We start from the raw sequence: 21,671 nt of genomic DNA on the forward strand, positions 1-21,671 counted from the left end.
GGTGGACGTTCCCCAGAGAAAGTCCTGGACTCCCTCCCAGGTTGAAGTTGCCCGGGCAATCCTCTGATGCGCAATGATCGTGTCATCTCCTAGCACTCTGCCGATTCCACCTAGGCAGGTCCCATGTTTTCCTTCCTGCTTCCTTCGGGGAAGTGTACCAGATGCGTTCATGGATTGTAAAAGCCTCACGGTTCTTTTTCTGGTGCGTATTGAGAAGGTGACCTCACCATTGCTACTTAGTTTATGATCCCTGTCTGCACCGTACCATGAAATCTATATTTCCTAACACTGCTAATGTGATCTGCACCCGTGATGTGAAACAGTGAGGCCTGGGCCGGCCAAGCGGAACGTGGGCGCTTACCCGCTCCGCCACGGGGCCGGCCCTGAATTGGACTTTTGGACCAACCTTTTGCCTGAGCTTGGGAACACGAGGGCCTGTTTGGATTATTCGTGAAGGTGATTAGTAGCAACATCCTGCACGGTAACCTTTTCCGTGGGTGCATGGGTTTCGCAGGCAGCATGTGCTGTGGGTAGCATTGCTCTTCATCTATTTGGAATGGTCTACCTTTCTGTAGCATCAGTACGCATTTTGAGGTGATTTTCCAGCCTTGGAAGTTCACCTTCTCTAATCTCTTTCAGCCCCAAAGCTTTATGCCGTCATTCTGGACCCCATTTTGGATTTTTGCTTTGAGGTGAATTTATTGCCGCAACCCTGCATTAGAACATCCTATATCTTTCCGATTTGCATCCTCATCGATGTAGACTTCCGTGTAGCTTACATCATCTTCCCCTGCGTAAGCCTAATAGCAGGCCCTCACCACACACTTGTGCCTCATCATCTGTTTCACCCTCTCACACCTCCCCGCTTTGTCTCTGGGAACCCCCAATCACAGGTCCCGTGCCACCTGTTCCTGACCGCTTGTTTTTTCCTCTCCTCTTAAGTGAGGTCCTACGGTACTTGCCTTGCTCCCTGGGGCTTGTTTCACTTCCCTAAAACCCTCACAGCCATTCTGGTGGTCACAAATGGCTGGATTGCATCCTTGGTTCCGGCTGACTGGTATGCCATTGCGTGGCTATAGCCCATCTTCCTTCTGCACTGGTCCCTTGCTGGGCTCCAGGGAGGCTTCCAAGTCTTGGGTAGTGGGAGCGACGCTGTGGTGAACTCAGCGGTGGACATGTCTTTATGCAGGAGTGTTTCCGAGTTCTTTGGATCAACACGCCGCAGAGGAATAGCTGGATCATATGGGACATGGATTCTTCAAGTTCTGAGGCAGTTCCACACCGCTTGGCGTAGTGGCTGCACCGGTCTGCACTCCCACCAACGGTGCAGGAGGCTTCCCTTCTCTCCACCTCCTCTCTGACACTTGTGGCTTCCTGTCTGCTTCCTTATAGCCATTCTGACCACAGTGAGCTGCTGTGCCCTTGCAGTTTGCATTTGCATTGGCCTGAGACTTAATGACGGTGAACAAGTGTTCATGCACCCGTTGGCCCTCTTTCGATCTTCTTGGCAGAAATGTCTGTTTCCATCTTCTGCCCAGGTTTTCATTGGCTTGTTGTTTTTTTTTTCTTCTGGGGACGTGCGAGTTGATTGCATCTTTGGGCTTTCCACCCCTTGTCCGATGTGTGGTTTGCAAACATCCTCCCCCAGTCGTTGTGCTATCTTTGCATTCAGTCGATGGTTTCCTTCACTGGCCAGAAGCGTCCGCATTTGACGTGGTCCCATTGGTTTCTTGTTGACTTGGTTGCCCTGGCCCAGTCGGACTTGCTTCTTCCAAACAGGCGGCTCAGACAGATGGCAAAGAGCACTCTGCCTAGGTCTTCTGCTACAAGGTTCACGGTTTCAAGTCTGCCATTCAAGGCTTTGATCCATTTCAGGTGGTGTGTGTGCCAGGTGTAACATCATGGTGTACTCTCGTTGTGTTCCATGTGGCTGTGCAGGCTTCCCAGCACCGTTTATGGTAGAGGCTCTCCTTTCTCCGCTGTCTCCTCTTGGCTCCCTGGTCGAAAATGGGCTGTCCATGTACGTTTGAGTTGTGCTCTGCGTTCTCGATTCTGTTGCATGGGTCTGTGTGCCTGTTTTGGGGCCCAGACTGTGTCGTCTCGGTACCTAGTGCTTCGTCCTATATGTTGAAATCGGAAAGTGTGCCACGTCCTGCTTTTTTCGTTTTCCTGAGGATTCCTTTGCCTAGTCAGGGTCTCTTGTTGCTGGCTAGAAACTTCAGGATTCCCTCTTCTGTCTCTGTGGGAAACATTGCTGCAACTTTGACTGGGATTGCATGGAATCCAGAGATTCCTTGCTCTGGTAGGGACGTTTCCAGTGTGTTGCTGCTTCCACTCCTAGATCCTGGAATCTCCTTCTTTCTCCTTGTGTCCTCTTGAATTTCTTTCCCCCAACGTTTGTTAGTTTTCCATTGCCATGGCTTTCACCTGTTTTGCTAAGTTTCTTCATAGAGATCTCATCCTTCTCACTGGCATGCAGTTTTTCACTTTTTCTTTTCAGCTTCAGTCTCTCTATGCTTTGCAACTTCGAATCGGTTTTGTTCTGGCAGAAGTGCATCGCTGAGCTCACATCTGCTGGCAATGCTCCTGTCTTTGCTGTGGAAGTCTGGCCCTGTCTAACGTCCCTTCCCATCTGCCTCTACACTACCTCGGACGCCTGACCCAGAAGGCCTGAAGCAGTGGTGAGCAGGCTCACCCGAGGGTCCACCCGGCCCACCCCGGGCCACCGACCCAGAAGGTGCGGACCTCACCGCTGCACGACCGGCCGGCCCCTTTCATGTTCCGTTGGCAACCTGCAGTTGAGGGCAATGGGACTTGAATATGCTACTTGAGCCCAAGTCTGGCACTGTGTAGATGAGGCCAGGTTGTTTTTCGGGTCCACTGCGATGTCAGAGGATTTGTCAGAATCGTGTCTCTGCTGTCCCGGCAAGCTTCACGGACACACGGTTTCCTGGCCCGCTTGGAGCAGTCTCATAACTCACCCTTCCCACTTAGCCCAGCCTTGACCTTCGCTGCCGTCTTTTGGCTTGTGAATTTCTCTGCCTTTCCAACGTTCCAGCAGAGTCTGTCTAAAGACGGACATCATCTTTCTTTGTGGATTATCCAGGGGTGATTTCTGTTCGCCTTCCATTTTCTGGGACCTTTGTCTCTTTTCCATAGGAGAATCGTCATGGTATTTCTCAGCTATCCCCCTTAGACATGCTTATCAGTCCGTTCCCCTTCATTCCAAGTGATTCGTTTGGCATTTCTGGAATCACCGTATGTTCTCTAGGCCGAGGTGTGAGTGCTTTCGTGACTCTTGGTTGTTGTCTTTGAATTTGCACCAGTCACTTGAAGGAGTCTTTGCTGTCCTAGCCTGGGTCAAACTAAGCACTGGGAACACATGGTCATCTGGGTTGGTTTGACATCCTGAGGTCAGAAACTCCAAACTCGAGGTGGTCCTGGCATCCCCCTTCACGGACACCATGTTTCCAAGACAAATTAGACGAATCTGATGAATTCCTCTCTCCAGGAAAGATATTTTTCTGTCTCCTTTCCGGATTTGGGAAGTTTCGAACTTCACCCCTGATCCTGGAACGTTCCCCCAGGTGCCGTCTAGATACGGGCTTCCTTTATTACTATAGGCTGTGCCATTTGGTTGCCTTACATCCTCAGCCCAGGCCTGTTTATTTTTCTTGAAACAGAATTGTAATGTTCTCATTTTCAGCCCACTTCCTTACATGTGGTGTCAAAACACATAATCCATAATCCTTCTACGGCAAGAGGTAGGGGGAGAGAATTTCGATGGAGGCAAACTGAGCACACTAGCCTGGGAGGGCAGCCTTCACGAAGGAACGAAGGCCTGTGGAAAAGGGTGCTTTTCAGCACCCTTGTAGAGCACTTCCAAACAAAGAGACATAGCCCAAGCGTGACGGGGCTCCATTCCTTCAAGGCTTCCAAGACATGTCTTGGGACACATTAGCATGTACCCAGTGGGCCCCCGTGACGCCAGAGCTATGGAAAGTGAGACTGATCTGCAAAGAATGCCAGGGGCCTAGGAAAGGAGGCATCGAGTGTTCTCTTCAACGTCCTCAAGACCTCATTCTTGACTTTGGCTTATGCTTAAGGCAGAAGGACCACGTAGGTCTGATAAGGCCCAAGTCCGGCCTCTTGCTTCCAATCAAGTTGCAAGCTTGAATCAGCATGGCCTCCCCATAGACTTGAATAGATGACAACGTTCTCCTCTCGGGGCTTGTCCCTCTATTCTCGCTTCTTGCCAAGGATCCCTTTCTTACCCCTCGAATCAGCGTCTGTTTTATGCCTTCCAGTTTCTGTGTCCGCTTTCTGTTTCTCAAAGCTGTTTCTGGGTATCCCTCCCTTTAATAGCCTAGCCTAGGCCAATCCTCGGTCTGTAACCGTGTGGCCATCTTGGCGGACATGATCCTCGTGATGTCATAAACAACCTCAAAATTCGAAGTTGTCCTGACAACCTGCGTGCACACAGAGTTTCAGAGCCATCTCAGGCCAGTCTGACTCCTCACCCTTTCCAGGTAGGATAGTTTTCCTTTTTCTCGATTTCTTGTCGGTTTCTGTCTTGCCCCTCGAACTTTGGAAGGCCTGCTACATTCTCTCTAGACACTGGTTTCTGTCCTGTAAGATTATCCTGGGTTTCACCTCTTACATTTTATGTAGATGGCCAAGTGGGTGGACGTTCCCCAGAGAAAGTCCTGGACTCCCTCCCAGGTTGAAGTTGCCCGGGCAATCCTCTGATGCGCAATGATCGTGTCATCTCCTAGCACTCTGCCGATTCCACCTAGGCAGGTCCCATGTTTTCCTTCCTGCTTCCTTCGGGGAAGTGTACCAGATGCGTTCATGGATTGTAAAAGCCTCACGGTTCTTTTTCTGGTGCGTATTGAGAAGGTGACCTCACCATTGCTACTTAGTTTATGATCCCTGTCTGCACCGTACCATGAAATCTATATTTCCTAACACTGCTAATGTGATCTGCACCCGTGATGTGAAACAGTGAGGCCTGGGCCGGCCAAGCGGAACGTGGGCGCTTACCCGCTCCGCCACGGGGCCGGCCCTGAATTGGACTTTTGGACCAACCTTTTGCCTGAGCTTGGGAACACGAGGGCCTGTTTGGATTATTCGTGAAGGTGATTAGTAGCAACATCCTGCACGGTAACCTTTTCCGTGGGTGCATGGGTTTCGCAGGCAGCATGTGCTGTGGGTAGCATTGCTCTTCATCTATTTGGAATGGTCTACCTTTCTGTAGCATCAGTACGCATTTTGAGGTGATTTTCCAGCCTTGGAAGTTCACCTTCTCTAATCTCTTTCAGCCCCAAAGCTTTATGCCGTCATTCTGGACCCCATTTTGGATTTTTGCTTTGAGGTGAATTTATTGCCGCAACCCTGCATTAGAACATCCTATATCTTTCCGATTTGCATCCTCATCGATGTAGACTTCCGTGTAGCTTACATCATCTTCCCCTGCGTAAGCCTAATAGCAGGCCCTCACCACACACTTGTGCCTCATCATCTGTTTCACCCTCTCACACCTCCCCGCTTTGTCTCTGGGAACCCCCAATCACAGGTCCCGTGCCACCTGTTCCTGACCGCTTGTTTTTTCCTCTCCTCTTAAGTGAGGTCCTACGGTACTTGCCTTGCTCCCTGGGGCTTGTTTCACTTCCCTAAAACCCTCACAGCCATTCTGGTGGTCACAAATGGCTGGATTGCATCCTTGGTTCCGGCTGACTGGTATGCCATTGCGTGGCTATAGCCCATCTTCCTTCTGCACTGGTCCCTTGCTGGGCTCCAGGGAGGCTTCCGCGTCTTGGGTAGTGGGAGCGACGCTGTGGTGAACTCAGCGGTGGACATGTCTTTATGCAGGAGTGTTTCCGAGTTCTTTGGATCAACACGCCGCAGAGGAATAGCTGGATCATATGGGACATGGATTCTTCAAGTTCTGAGGCAGTTCCACACCGCTTGGCGTAGTGGCTGCACCGGTCTGCACTCCCACCAACGGTGCAGGAGGCTTCCCTTCTCTCCACCTCCTCTCTGACACTTGTGGCTTCCTGTCTGCTTCCTTATAGCCATTCTGACCACAGTGAGCTGCTGTGCCCTTGCAGTTTGCATTTGCATTGGCCTGAGACTTAATGACGGTGAACAAGTGTTCATGCACCCGTTGGCCCTCTTTCGATCTTCTTGGCAGAAATGTCTGTTTCCATCTTCTGCCCAGGTTTTCATTGGCTTGTTGTTTTTTTTTTCTTCTGGGGACGTGCGAGTTGATTGCATCTTTGGGCTTTCCACCCCTTGTCCGATGTGTGGTTTGCAAACATCCTCCCCCAGTCGTTGTGCTATCTTTGCATTCAGTCGATGGTTTCCTTCACTGGCCAGAAGCGTCCGCATTTGACGTGGTCCCATTGGTTTCTTGTTGACTTGGTTGCCCTGGCCCAGTCGGACTTGCTTCTTCCAAACAGCCGGCTCAGACAGATGGCAAAGAGCACTCTGCCTAGGTCTTCTGCTACAAGGTTCACGGTTTCAAGTCTGCCATTCAAGGCTTTGATCCATTTCAGGTGGTGTGTGTGCCAGGTGTAACATCATGGTGTACTCTCGTTGTGTTCCATGTGGCTGTGCAGGCTTCCCAGCACCGTTTATGGTAGAGGCTCTCCTTTCTCCGCTGTCTCCTCTTGGCTCCCTGGTCGAAAATGGGCTGTCCATGTACGTTTGAGTTGGGCTCTGCGTTCTCGATTCTGTTGCATGGGTCTGTGTGCCTGTTTTGGGGCCCAGACTGTGCCGTCTCGGTACCTAGTGCTTCGTCCTATATGTTGAAATCGGAAAGTGTGCCACGTCCTGCTTTTTTCGTTTTCCTGAGGATTCCTTTGCCTAGTCAGGGTCTCTTGTTGCTGGCTAGAAACTTCAGGATTCCCTCTTCTGTCTCTGTGGGAAACATTGCTGCAACTTTGACTGGGATTGCATGGAATCCAGAGATTCCTTGCTCTGGTAGGGACGTTTCCAGTGTGTTGCTGCTTCCACTCCTAGATCCTGGAATCTCCTTCTTTCTCCTTGTGTCCTCTTGAATTTCTTTCCCCCAACGTTTGTTAGTTTTCCATTGCCATGGCTTTCACCTGTTTTGCTAAGTTTCTTCATAGAGATCTCATCCTTCTCACTGGCATGCAGTTTTTCACTTTTTCTTTTCAGCTTCAGTTTCTCTATGCTTTGCAACTTCGAATCGGTTTTGTTCTGGCAGAAGTGCATCGCTGAGCTCACATCTGCTGGCAATGCTCCTGTCTTTGCTGTGGAAGTCTGGCCCTGTCTAACGTCCCTTCCCATCTGCCTCTACACTACCTCGGACGCCTGCCCCAGAATGCCTGAAGCAGTGGTGAGCAGGCTCACCCGAGGGTCCACCCGGCCCACCCCGGGCCACCGACCCAGAAGGTGCGGACCTCACCGCTGCACCACCGGCCGGCCCCTTTCATGTTCCGTTGGCAACCTGCAGTTGAGGGCAATGGGACTTGAATATGCTACTTGAGCCCAAGTCTGGCACTGTGTAGATGAGGCCAGGTTGTTTTTCGGGTCCACTGCGATGTCAGAGGATTTGTCAGAATCGTGTCTCTGCTGTCCCGGCAAGCTTCACGGACACACGGTTTCCTGGCCCGCTTGGAGCAGTCTCATAACTCACCCTTCCCACTTAGCCCAGCCTTGACCTTCGCTGCCGTCTTTTGGCTTGTGAATTTCTCTGCCTTTCAAACGTTCCAGCAGAGTCTGTCTAAAGACGGACATCATCTTTCATTGTGGATTATCCAGGGGTGATTTCTGTTCGCCTTCCATTTTCTGGGACCTTTGTCTCTTTTCCATAGGAGAATCGTCATGGTATTTCTCAGCTATCCCCCTTAGACATGCTTCTCAGTCCGTTCCCCTTCATTCCAAGTGATTCGTTTGGCATTTCTGGAATCACCGTATGTTCTCTAGGCCGAGGTGTGAGTGCTTTCGTGACTCTTGGTTGTTGTCTTTGAATTTGCACCGGTCACTTGAAGGAGTCTTTGCTGTCCTAGCCTGGGTCAAACTAAGCACTGGGAACACGTGGTCATCTGGGTTGGTTTGACATCCTGAGGTCAGAAACTCCAAACTCGAGGTGGTCCTGGCATCCCCCTTCACGGACACAATGTTTCCAAGACAAATTAGACGAATGTGATGAATCCCTCTCTCCAGGAAAGATATTTTTCTGTCTCCTTTCCGGATTTGGGAAGTTTCGAACTTCACCCCTGATCCTGGAACGTTCCCCCAGGTGCCGTCTAGATACGGGCTTCCTTTATTTCTATAGGCTGTGCCATTTGTTTGCCTTACATCCTCAGCCCTGGCCTGTTTCTTTTTCTTGAAACAGAATTGTAATGTTCTCATTTTCAGCCCACTTCCTTACATGTGGTGTCAAAACACATAATCCATAATCCTTCTACGGCAAGAGGTAGGGGGAGAGAATTTCGATGGAGGCAAACTGAGCACACTAGCCTGGGAGGGCAGCCTTCACGAAGGAACGAAGGCCTGTGGAAAAGGGTGCTTTTCAGCACCCTTGTAGAGCACTTCCAAACAAAGAGACATAGCCCAAGCGTGACGGGGCTCCATTCCTTCAAGGCTTCCAAGACATGTCTTGGGACACATTAGCATGTACCCAGTGGGCCCCCGTGACGCCAGAGCTATGGAAAGTGAGACTGATCTGCAAAGAATGCCAGGGGCCTAGGAAAGGAGGCATCGAGTCTTCTCTTCAACGTCCTCAAGACCTCATTCTTGACTTTGGCTTATGCTTAAGGCAGAACGACCACGTAGGTCTGATAAGGCCCAAGTCCGGCCTCTTGCTTCCAATCAAGTTGCAAGCTTGAATCAGCATGGCCTCCCCATAGACTTGAATAGATGACAACGTTCTCCTCTCGGGGCTTGTCCCTCTATTCTCGCTTCTTGCCAAGGATCCTTTTCTTACCCCTCGAATTAGCGTCTGTTTTATGCCTTCCAGTTTCTGTGTCCGCTTTCTGTTTCTCAAAGCTGTTTCTGGGTATCCCTCCCTTTAATAGCCTAGCCTAGGCCAATCCTCGGTCTGTAACCGTGTGGCCATCTTGGCGGACATGATCCTCGTGATGTCATAAACAACCTCAAAATTCGAAGTTGTCCTGACAACCTGCGTGCACACAGAGTTTCAGAGCCATCTCAGGCCAGTCTGACTCCTCACCCTTTCCAGGTAGGATAGTTTTCCTTTTTCTCCATTTCTTGTCGGTTTCTGTGTTGCCCCTCGAACTTTGGAAGGCCTGCTACATTCTCTCTAGACACTGGTTTCTGTCCTGTAAGATTATCCTGGGTTGTACCTCTTACATTTTATGTAGATGGCCAAGTGGGTGGACGTTCCCCAGAGAAAGTCCTGGACTCCCTCCCAGGTTGAAGTTGCCCGGGCAATCCTCTGATGCGCAATGATCGTGTCATCTCCTAGCACTCTGCCGATTCCACCTAGGCAGGTCCCATGTTTTCCTTCCTGCTTCCTTTGGGGAAGTGTACCAGATGCGTTCATGGATTGTAAAAGCCTCACGGTTCCTTTTCTGGTGCGTATTGAGAAGGTGACCTCACCATTGCTACTTAGTTTATGATCCCTGTCTGCACCGTACCATGAAATCTATATTTCCTAACACTGCTAATGTGATCTGCACCCGTGATGTGAAACAGTGAGGCCTGGGCCGGCCAAGCGGAACGTGGGCGCTTACCCGCTCCGCCACGGGGCCGGCCCTGAATTGGACTTTTGGACCAACCTTTTGCCTGAGCTTGGGAACACGTGGGCCTGTTTGGATTATTCGTGAAGGTGATTAGTAGCAACATCCTGCACGGTAACCTTTTCCGTGGGTGCATGGGTTTCGCAGGCAGCATGTGCTGTGGGTAGCATTGCTCTTCATCTATTTGGAATGGTCTACCTTTCTGTAGCATCAGTACGCATTTTGAGGTGATTTTCCAGCCTTGGAAGTTCACCTTCTCTAATCTCTTTCAGCCCCAAAGCTTTATGCCGTCATTCTGGACCCCATTTTGGATTTTTGCTTTGAGGTGAATTTATTGCCGCAACCCTGCATTAGAACATCCTATATCTTTCCGATTTGCATCCTCATCGATGTAGACTTCCGTGTAGCTTACATCATCTTCCCCTGCGTAAGCCTAATAGCAGGCCCTCACCACACACTTGTGCCTCATCATCTGTTTCACCCTCTCACACCTCCCCGCTTTGTCTCTGGGAACCCCCAATCACAGGTCCCGTGCCACCTGTTCCTGACCGCTTGTTTTTTCCTCTCCTCTTAAGTGAGGTCCTACGGTACTTGCCTTGCTCCCTGGGGCTTGTTTCACTTCCCTAAAACCCTCACAGCCATTCTGGTGGTCACAAATGGCTGGATTGCATCCTTGGTTCCGGCTGACTGGTATGCCATTGCGTGGCTATAGCCCATCTTCCTTCTGCACTGGTCCCTTGCTGGGCTCCAGGGAGGCTTCCAAGTCTTGGGTAGTGGGAGCGACGCTGTGGTGAACTCAGCGGTGGACATGTCTTTATGCAGGAGTGTTTCCGAGTTCTTTGGATCAACACGCCGCAGAGGAATAGCTGGATCATATGGGACATGGATTCTTCAAGTTCTGAGGCAGTTCCACACCGCTTGGCGTAGTGGCTGCACCGGTCTGCACTCCCACCAACGGTGCAGGAGGCTTCCCTTCTCTCCACCTCCTCTCTGACACTTGTGGCTTCCTGTCTGCTTCCTTATAGCCATTCTGACCACAGTGAGCTGCTGTGCCCTTGCAGTTTGCATTTGCATTGGCCTGAGACTTAATGACGGTGAACAAGTGTTCATGCACCCGTTGGCCCTCTTTCGATCTTCTTGGCAGAAATCTCTGTTTCCATCTTCTGCCCAGGTTTTCATTGGCTTGTTGTTTTTTTTTTCTTCTGGGGACGTGCGAGTTGATTGCATCTTTGGGCTTTCCACCCCTTGTCCGATGTGTGGTTTGCAAACATCCTCCCCCAGTCGTTGTGCTATCTTTGCATTCAGTCGATGGTTTCCTTCACTGGCCAGAAGCGTCCGCATTTGACGTGGTCCCATTGGTTTCTTGTTGACTTGGTTGCCCTGGCCCAGTCGGACTTGCTTCTTCCAAACAGGCGGCTCAGACAGATGGCAAAGAGCACTCTGCCTAGGTCTTCTGCTACAAGGTTCACGGTTTCAAGTCTGCCATTCAAGGCTTTGATCCATTTCAGGTGGTGTGTGTGCCAGGTGTAACATCATGGTGTACTCTCGTTGTGTTCCATGTGGCTGTGCAGGCTTCCCAGCACCGTTTATGGTAGAGGCTCTCCTTTCTCCGCTGTCTCCTCTTGGCTCCCTGGTCGAAAATGGGCTGTCCATGTACGTTTGAGTTGTGCTCTGCGTTCTCGATTCTGTTGCATGGGTCTGTGTGCCTGTTTTGGGGCCCAGACTGTGCCGTCTCGGTACCTAGTGCTTCGTCCTATATGTTGAAATCGGAAAGTGTGCCACGTCCTGCTTTTTTCGTTTTCCTGAGGATTCCTTTGCCTAGTCAGGGTCTCTTGTTGCTGGCTAGAAACTTCAGGATTCCCTCTTCTGTCTCTGTGGGAAACATTGCTGCAACTTTGACTGGGATTGCATGGAATCCAGAGATTCCTTGCTCTGGTAGGGACGTTTCCAGTGTGTTGCTGCTTCCACTCCTAGATCCTGGAATCTCCTTCTTTCTCCTTGTGTCCTCTTGAATTTCTTTCCCCCAACGTTTGTTAGTTTTCCATTGCCATGGCTTTCACCTGTTTTGCTAAGTTTCTTCATAGAGATCTCATCCTTCTCACTGGCATGCAGTTTTTCACTTTTTCTTTTCAGCTTCAGTTTCTCTATGCTTTGCAACTTTGAATCGGTTTTGTTCTGGCAGAAGTGCATCGCTGAGCTCACATCTGCTGGCAATGCTCCTGTCTTTGCTGTGGAAGTCTGGCCCTGTCTAACGTCCCTTCCCATCTGCCTCTACACTACCTCGGACGCCTGCCCCAGAAGGCCTGAAGCAGTGGTGAGCAGGCTCACCCGAGGGTCCACCCGGCCCACCCCGGGCCACCGACCCAGAAGGTGCGGACCTCACCGCTGCACCACCGGCCGGCCCCTTTCATGTTCCGTTGGCAACCTGCAGTTGAGGGCAATGGGACTTGAATATGCTACTTGAGCCCAAGTCTGGCACTGTGTAGATGAGGCCAGGTTGTTTTTCGGGTCCACTGCGATGTCAGAGGATTTGTCAGAATCGTGTCTCTGCTGTCCCGGCAAGCTTCACGGACACACGGTTTCCTGGCCCGCTTGGAGCAGTCTCATAACTCACCCTTCCCACTTAGCCCAGCCTTGACCTTCGCTGCCGTCTTTTGGCTTGTGAATTTCTCTGCCTTTCAAACGTTCCAGCAGAGTCTGTCTAAAGACGGACATCATCTTTCATTGTGGATTATCCAGGGGTGATTTCTGTTCGCCTTCCATTTTCTGGGACCTTTGTCTCTTTTCCATAGGAGAATCGTCATGGTATTTCTCAGCTATCCCCCTTAGACATGCTTATCAGTCCGTTCCCCTTCATTCCAAGTGATTCGTCTTGCATTTCTGGAATCACCGTATGTTCTCTAGGCCGAGGTGTGAGTGCTTTCGTGACTCTTGGTTGTTGTCTTTGAATTTGCACCGGTCACTTGAAGGAGTCTTTGCTGTCCTAGCCTGGGTCAAACTAAGCACTGGGAACACGTGGTCATCTGGGTTGGTTTGACATCCTGAGGTCAGAAACTCCAAACTCGAGGTGGTCCTGGCATCCCCCTTCACGGACACAATGTTTCCAAGACAAATTAGACGAATCTGATGAATTCCTCTCTCCAGGAAAGATATTTTTCTGTCTCCTTTCCGGATTTGGGAAGTTTCGAACTTCACCCCTGATCCTGGAACGTTCCCCCAGGTGCCGTCTAGATACTGGCTTCCTTTATTACTATAGGCTGTGCCATTTGTTTGCCTTACATCCTCAGCCCAGGCCTGTTTATTTTTCTTGAAACAGAATTGTAATGTTCTCATTTTCAGCCCACTTCCTTACATGTGGTGTCAAAACACATAATCCATAATCCTTCTACGGCAAGAGGTAGGGGGAGAGAATTTCGATGGAGGCAAACTGAGCACACTAGCCTGGGAGGGCAGCCTTCACGAAGGAACGAAGGCCTGTGGAAAAGGGTGCTTTTCAGCACCCTTGTAGAGCACTTCCAAACAAAGAGACATAGCCCAAGCGTGACGGGGCTCCATTCCTTCAAGGCTTCCAAGACATGTCTTGGGACACATTAGCATGTACCCAGTGGGCCCCCGTGACGCCAGAGCTATGGAAAGTGAGACTGATCTGCAAAGAATGCCAGGGGCCTAGGAAAGGAGGCATCGAGTCTTCTCTTCAACGTCCTCAAGACCTCATTCTTGACTTTGGCTTATGCTTAAGGCAGAAGGACCACGTAGGTCTGATAAGGCCCAAGTCCGGCCTCTTGCTTCCAATCAAGTTGCAAGCTTGAATCAGCATGGCCTCCCCATAGACTTGAATAGATGACAACGTTCTCCTCTCGGGGCTTGTCCCTCTATTCTCGCTTCTTGCCAAGTATCCCTTTCTTACCCCTCGAATCAGCGTCTGTTTTGTGCCTTCCAGTTTCTGTGTCCGCTTTCTGTTTCTCAAAGCTGTTTCTGGGTATCCCTCCCTTTAATAGCCTAGCCTAGGCCAATCCTCGGTCTGTAACCGTGTGGCCATCTTGGCGGACATGATCCTCGTGATGTCATAAACAACCTCAAAATTCGAAGTTGTCCTGACAACCTGCGTGCACACAGAGTTTCAGAGCCATCTCAGGCCAGTCTGACTCCTCACCCTTTCCAGGTAGGATAGTTTTCCTTTTTCTCGATTTCTTGTCGGTTTCTGTCTTGCCCCTCGAACTTTGGAAGGCCTGCTACATTCTCTCTAGACACTGGTTTCTGTCCTGTAAGATTATCCTGGGTTTTACCTCTTACATTTTATGTAGATGGCCAAGTGGGTGGACGTTCCCCAGAGAAAGTCCTGGACTCCCTCCCAGGTTGAAGTTGCCCGGGCAATCCTCTGATGCGCAATGATCGTGTCATCTCCTAGCACTCTGCCGATTCCACCTAGGCAGGTCCCATGTTTTCCTTCCTGCTTCCTTTGGGGAAGTGTACCAGATGCGTTCATGGATTGTAAAAGCCTCACGGTTCTTTTTCTGGTGCGTATTGAGAAGGTGACCTCACCATTGCTACTTAGTTTATGATCCCTGTCTGCACCGTACCATGAAATCTATATTTCCTAACACTGCTAATGTGATCTGCACCCGTGATGTGAAACAGTGAGGCCTGGGCCGGCCAAGCGGAACGTGGGCGCTTACCCGCTCCGCCACGGGGCCGGCCCTGAATTGGACTTTTGGACCAACCTTTTGCCTGAGCTTGGGAACACGTGGGCCTGTTTGGATTATTCGTGAAGGTGATTAGTAGTAACATCCTGGACGGTAAGCTTTTCCGTTGGTGCATGGGTTTCGCAGGCAGCATGTGCTGTGGGTAGCATTGCTCTTCATCTATTTGGAATGGTCTACCTTTCTGTAGCATCAGTACGCATTTTGAGGTGATTTTCCAGCCTTGGAAGTTCACCTTCTCTAATCTCTTTCAGCCCCAAAGCTTTATGCCGTCATTCTGGACCCCATTTTGGATTTTTGCTTTGAGGTGAATTTATTGCCGCAACCCTGCATTAGAACATCCTATATCTTTCCGATTTGCATCCTCATCGATGTAGACTTCCGTGTAGCTTACATCATCTTCCCCTGCGTAAGCCTAATAGCAGGCCCTCACCACACACTTGTGCCTCATCATCTGTTTCACCCTCTCAAACCTCCCCGCTTTGTCTCTGGGAACCCCCAATCAAATGTCCCGTGCCACCTGTTCCTGACCGCTTGTTTTTGCTTCTCCTCTTAAGTGAGGTCCTACGGTACTTGCCTTGCTCCCTGGGGCTTGTTTCACTTCCCTAAAACCCTCACAGCCATTCTGGTGGTCACAAATGGCTGGATTGCATCCTTGGTTCCGGCTGACTGGTATGCCATTGCGTGGCTATAGCCCATCTTCCTTCTGCACTGGTCCCTTGCTGGGCTCCAGGGAGGCTTCCAAGTCTTGGGTAGTGGGAGCGACGCTGTGGTGAACTCAGCGGTGCACATGTCTTTATGCAGGAGTGTTTCCGAGTTCTTTGGATCAACACGCCGCAGAGGAATAGCTGGATCATATGGGACATGGATTCTTCAAGTTCTGAGGCAGTTCCACACCGCTTGGCGTAGTGGCTGCACCGGTCTGCACTCCCACCAACGGTGCAGGAGGCTTCCCTTCTCTCCACCTCCTCTCTGACACTTGTGGCTTCCTGTCTGCTTCCTTATAGCCATTCTGACCACAGTGAGCTGCTGTGCCCTTGCAGTTTGCATTTGCATTGGCCTGAGACTTAATGACGGTGAACAAGTGTTCATGCACCCGTTGGCCCTCTTTCGATCTTCTTGGCAGAAATCTCTGTTTCCATCTTCTGCCCAGGTTTTCATTGGCTTGTTGTTGTTTTTTTTTCCTGTGGGGACGTGCGAGTTGATTGCATCCTTGGGCTTTTCACCCCTTGTCCGATGTGTGGTTTGCAAACATCCTCCCCCAGTCGTTGTGCTATCTTTGCATTCAGTCGATGGGTTCCTTCACTGGGCAGAAGCGTCCGCATTTGACGTGGTCCCGTTGGTTTCTTGTTGACTTGGTTGCCCTGGCCCAGTCGGACTTGCTTCTTCCAAACAGCCGGCTCAGACAGATGGCAAAGAGCACTCTGCCTAGGTCTTCTGCTACAAGGTTCACGGTTTCAAGTCTGCCATTCAAGGCTTTGATCCATTTCAGGTGGTGTGTGTGCCAGGTGTAACATCATGGTGTACTCTCGTTGTGTTCCATGTGGCTGTGCAGGCTTCCCAGCACCGTTTATGGTAGAGGCTCTCCTTTCTCCGCTGTCTCCTCTTGGCTCCCTGGTCGAAAATGGGCTGTCCATGTACGTTTGAGTTGGGCTCTGCATTCTCGATTCTGTTGCATGGGTCTGTGTGCCTGTTTTGGGGCCCAGACTGTGCCGTCTCGGTACCTAGTGCTTCGTCCTATATGTTGAAATCGGAAAGTGTGCCACGTCCTGCTTTTTTCGTTTTCCTGAGGATTCCTTTGCCTAGTCAGGGTCTCTTGTTGCTGGCTAGAAACTTCAGGATTCCCTCTTCTGTCTCTGTGGGAAACATTGGTGCAACTTTGACTGGGATTGCATGGAATCCAGAGATTCCTTGCTCTGGTAGGGACGTTTCCAGTGTGTTGCTGCTTCCACTCCTAGATCCTGGAATCTCCTTCTTTCTCCTTGTGTCCTCTTGATTTTCTTTCCCCCAACGTTTGTTAGTTTTCCATTGCCATGGCTTTCACCTGTTTTGCTAAGTTTCTTCATAGAGATCTCATCCTTCTCACTGGCATGCAGTTTTTCACTTTTTCTTTTCAGCTTCAGTTTCTCTATGCTTTGCAACTTTGAATCGGTTTTGTTCTGGCAGAAGTGCATCGCTGAGCTCACATCTGCTGGCAATGCTCCTGTCTTTGCTGTGGAAGTCTGGCCCTGTCTAACGTCCCTTCCCATCTGCCTCTACACTACCTCGGACGCCTGCCCCAGAATGCCTGAAGCAGTGGTGAGCAGGCTCACCCGAGGGTCCACCCGGCCCACCCCGGGCCACCGACCCAGAAGGTGCGGACCTCACCGCTGCACCACCGGCCGGCCCCTTTCATGTTCCGTTGGCAACCTGCAGTTGAGGGCAATGGGACTTGAATATGCTACTTGAGCCCAAGTCTGGCACTGTGTAGATGAGGCCAGGTTGTTTTTCGGGTCCACTGCGATGTCAGAGGATTTGTCAGAATCGTGTCTCTGCTGTCCCGGCAAGCTTCACGGACACACGGTTTCCTGGCCCGCTTGGAGCAGTCTCATAACTCACCCTTCCCACTTAGCCCAGCCTTGACCTTCGCTGCCGTCTTTTGGCTTGTGAATTTCTCTGCCTTTCAAACGTTCCAGCAGAGTCTGTCTAAAGACGGACATCATCTTTCATTGTGGATTATCCAGGGGTGATTTCTGTTCGCCTTCCATTTTCTGGGACCTTTGTCTCTTTTCCATAGGAGAATCGTCATGGTATTTCTCAGCTATCCCCCTTAGACATGCTTATCAGTCCGTTCCCCTTCATTCCAAGTGATTCGTTTGGCATTTCTGGAATCACCGTATGTTCTCTAGGCCGAGGTGTGAGTGCTTTCGTGACTCTTGGTTGTTGTCTTTGAATTTGCACCGGTCACTTGAAGGAGTCTTTGCTGTCCTAGCCTGGGTCAAACTAAGCACTGGGAACACGTGGTCATCTGGGTTGGTTTGACATCCTGAGGTCAGAAACTCCAAACTCGAGGTGGTCCTGGCATCCCCCTTCACGGACACAATGTTTCCAAGACAAATTAGACGAATCTGATGTATTCCTCTCTCCAGGAAAGATATTTTTCTGTCTCCTTTCCGGATTTGGGAAGTTTCGAACTTCACCCCTGATCCTGGAACGTTCCCCCAGGTGCCGTCTAGATACGGGCTTCCTTTATTACTATAGGCTGTGCCATTTGTTTGCCTTACATCCTCAGCCCAGGCCTGTTTATTTTTCTTGAAACAGAATTGTAATGTTCTCATTTTCAGCCCACTTCCTTACATGTGGTGTCAAAACACATAATCCATAATCCTTCTACGGCAAGAGGTAGGGGGAGAGAATTTCGATGGAGGCAAACTGAGCACACTAGCCTGGGAGGGCAGCCTTCACGAAGGAACGAAGGCCTGTGGAAAAGGGTGCTTTTCAGCACCCTTGTAGAGCACTTCCAAACAAAGAGACATAGCCCAAGCGTGACGGGGCTCCATTCCTTCAAGGCTTCCAAGACATGTCTTGGGACACATTAGCATGTACCCAGTGGGCCCCCGTGACGCCAGAGCTATGGAAAGTGAGACTGATCTGCAAAGAATGCCAGGGGCCTAGGAAAGGAGGCATCGAGTCTTCTCTTCAACGTCCTCAAGACCTCATTCTTGACTTTGGCTTATGCTTAAGGCAGAAGGACCACGTAGGTCTGATAAGGCCCAAGTCCGGCCTCTTGCTTCCAATCAAGTTGCAAGCTTGAATCAGCATGGCCTCCCCATAGACTTGAATAGATGACAACGTTCTCCTCTCGGGGCTTGTCCCTCTATTCTCGCTTCTTGCCAAGGATCCCTTTCTTACCCCTCGAATCAGCGTCTGTTTTATGCCTTCCAGTTTCTGTGTCCGCTTTCTGTTTCTCAAAGCTGTTTCTGGGTATCCCTCCCTTTAATAGCCTAGCCTAGGCCAATCCTCGGTCTGTAACCGTGTGGCCATCTTGGCGGACATGATCCTCGTGATGTCATAAACAACCTCAAAATTCGAAGTTGTCCTGACAACCTGCGTGCTCACAGAGTTTCAGAGCCATCTCAGGCCAGTCTGACTCCTCACCCTTTCCAGGTAGGATAGTTTTCCTTTTTCTCGATTTCTTGTTGGTTTCTGTCTTGCCCCTCGAACTTTGGAAGGCCTGCTACATTCTCTCTAGACACTGGTTTCTGTCCTGTAAGATTATCCTGGGTTTCACCTCTTACATTTTATGTAGATGGCCAAGTGGGTGGACGTTCCCCAGAGAAAGTCCTGGACTCCCTCCCAGGTTGAAGTTGCCCGGGCAATCCTCTGATGCGCAATGATCGTGTCATCTCCTAGCACTCTGCCGATTCCACCTAGGCAGGTCCCATGTTTTCCTTCCTGCTTCCTTTGGGGAAGTGTACCAGATGCGTTCATGGATTGTAAAAGCCTCACGGTTCTTTTTCTGGTGCGTATTGAGAAGGTGACCTCACCATTGCTACTTAGTTTATGATCCCTGTCTGCACCGTACCATGAAATCTATATTTCCTAACACTGCTAATGTGATCTGCACCCGTGATGTGAAACAGTGAGGCCTGGGCCGGCCAAGCGGAACGTGGGCGCTTACCCGCTCCGCCACAGGGCCGGCCCTGAATTGGACTTTTGGACCAACCTTTTGCCTGAGCTTGGGAACACGTGGGCCTGTTTGGATTATTCGTGAAGGTGATTAGTAGCAACATCCTGCACGGTAACCTTTTCCGTGGGTGCATGGGTTTCGCAGGCAGCATGTGCTGTGGGTAGCATTGCTCTTCATCTATTTGGAATGGTCTACCTTTCTGTAGCATCAGTACGCATTTTGAGGTGATTTTCCAGCCTTGGAAGTTCACCTTCTCTAATCTCTTTCAGCCCCAAAGCTTTATGCCGTCATTCTGGACCCCATTTTGGATTTTTGCTTTGAGGTGAATTTATTGCCGCAACCCTGCATTAGAACATCCTATATCTTTCCGATTTGCATCCTCATCGATGTAGACTTCCGTGTAGCTTACATCATCTTCCCCTGCGTAAGCCTAATAGCAGGCCCTCACCACACACTTGTGCCTCATCATCTGTTTCTCCCTCTCACACCTCCCCACTTTGTCTCTGGGAACCCCCAATCAAGTGTCCCGTGCCACCTGTTCCTGACCGCTTGTTTTTGCTTCTCCTCTTAAGTGAGGTCCTACGGTACTTGCCTTGCTCCCTGGGGCTTGTTTCACTTCTCTAAAACCCTCACAGCCATTCTGGTGGTCACAAATGGCTGGATTGCATCCTTGGTTCCGGCTGACTGGTATGCCATTGCGTGGCTATAGCCCATCTTCCTTCTGCACTGGTCAATTGCTGGGCTCCAGGGAGGCTTCCAAGTCTTGGGTAGTGGGAGCGACGCTGTGGTGAACTCAGCGGTGGACATGTCTTTATGCAGGAGTGTTTCCGAGTTCTTTGAATCAACACGCCGCAGAGGAATAGCTGGATCATATGGGACATGGATTCTTCAAGTTCTGAGGCAGTTCCACACCGCTTGGCGTAGTGGCTGCACCGGTCTGCACTCCCACCAACGGTGCAGGAGGCTTCCCTTCTCTCCACCTCCTCTCTGACACTTGTGGCTTCCTGTCTGCTTCCTTATAGCCATTCTGACCACAGTGAGCTGCTGTGCCCTTGCAGTTTGCATTTGCATTGGCCTAAGACTTAATGACGGTGAACAAGTGTTCATGCACCCGTTGGCCCTCTTTCGATCTTCTTGGCAGAAATGTCTGTTTCCATCTTCTGCCCAGGTTTTCATTGGCTTGTTGTTTTTTTTTTCTTCTGGGGACGTGCGAGTTGATTGCATCTTTGGGCTTTCCACCCCTTGTCCGATGTGTGGTTTGCAAACGTCCTCCCCCAGTCGTTGTGCTATCTTTCCATTCAGTCGATGGTTTCCTTCACTGGCCAGAAGCGTCCGCATTTGACGTGGTCCCGTTGGTTTCTTGTTGACTTGGTTGCCCTGGCCCAGTCGGACTTGCTTCTTCCAAACAGGCGGCTCAGACAGATGGCAAAGAGCACTCTGCCTAGGTCTTCTGCTACAAGGTTCACGGTTTCAAGTCTGCCATTCAAGGCTTTGATCCATTTCAGGTGGTGTGTGTGCCAGGTGTAACATCATGGTGTACTCTCGTTGTGTTCCATGTGGCTGTGCAGGCTTCCCAGCACCGTTTATGGTAGAGGCTCTCCTTTCTCCGCTGTCTCCTCTTGGCTCCCTGGTCGAAAATGGGCTGTCCATGTACGTTTGAGTTGGGCTCTGCATTCTCGATTCTGTTGCATGGGTCTGTGTGCCTGTTTTGGGGCCCAGACTGTGCCGTCTCGGTACCTAGTGCTTCGTCCTATATGTTGAAATCGGAAAGTGTGCCACGTCCTGCTTTTTTCGTTTTCCTGAGGATTCCTTTGCCTAGTCAGGGTCTCTTGTTGCTGGCTAGAAACTTCAGGATTCCCTCTTCTGTCTCTGTGGGAAACATTGCTGCAACTTTGACTGGGATTGCATGGAATCCAGAGATTCCTTGCTCCGGTAGGGACGTTTCCAGTGTGTTGCTGCTTCCACTCCCAGATCCTGGAATCTCCTTCTTTCTCCTTGTGTCCTCTTGAATTTCTTTCCCCCAACGTTTGTTAGTTTTCCATTGCCATGGCTTTCACCTGTTTTGCTAAGTTTCTTCATAGAGATCTCATCCTTCTCACTGGCATGCAGTTTTTCACTTTTTCTTTTCAGCTTCAGTTTCTCTATGCTTTGCAACTTTGAATCGGTTTTGTTCTGGCAGAAGTGCATCGCTGAGCTCACATCTGCTGGCAATGCTCCTGTCTTTGCTGTGGAAGTCTGGCCCTGTCTAACGTCCCTTCCCATCTGCCTCTACACTACCTCGGACGCCTGCCCCAGAAGGCCTGAAGCAGTGGTGAGCAGGCTCACCCGAGGGTCCACCCGGCCCACCCCGGGCCACCGACCCAGAAGGTGCGGACCTCACCGCTGCACCACCGGCCGGCCCCTTTCATGTTCCGTTGGCAACCTGCAGTTGAGGGCAATGGGACTTGAATATGCTACTTGAGCCCAAGTCTGGCACTGTGTAGATGAGGCCAGGTTGTTTTTCGGGTCCACTGCGATGTCAGAGGATTTGTCAGAATCGTGTCTCTGCTGTCCCGGCAAGCTTCACGGACA

Source organism: Equus asinus, chromosome 1, assembly GCF_041296235.1.
Source record: "Equus asinus isolate D_3611 breed Donkey chromosome 1, EquAss-T2T_v2, whole genome shotgun sequence".
In the NCBI taxonomy this organism is placed as follows: domain Eukaryota; kingdom Metazoa; phylum Chordata; class Mammalia; order Perissodactyla; family Equidae; genus Equus; species Equus asinus.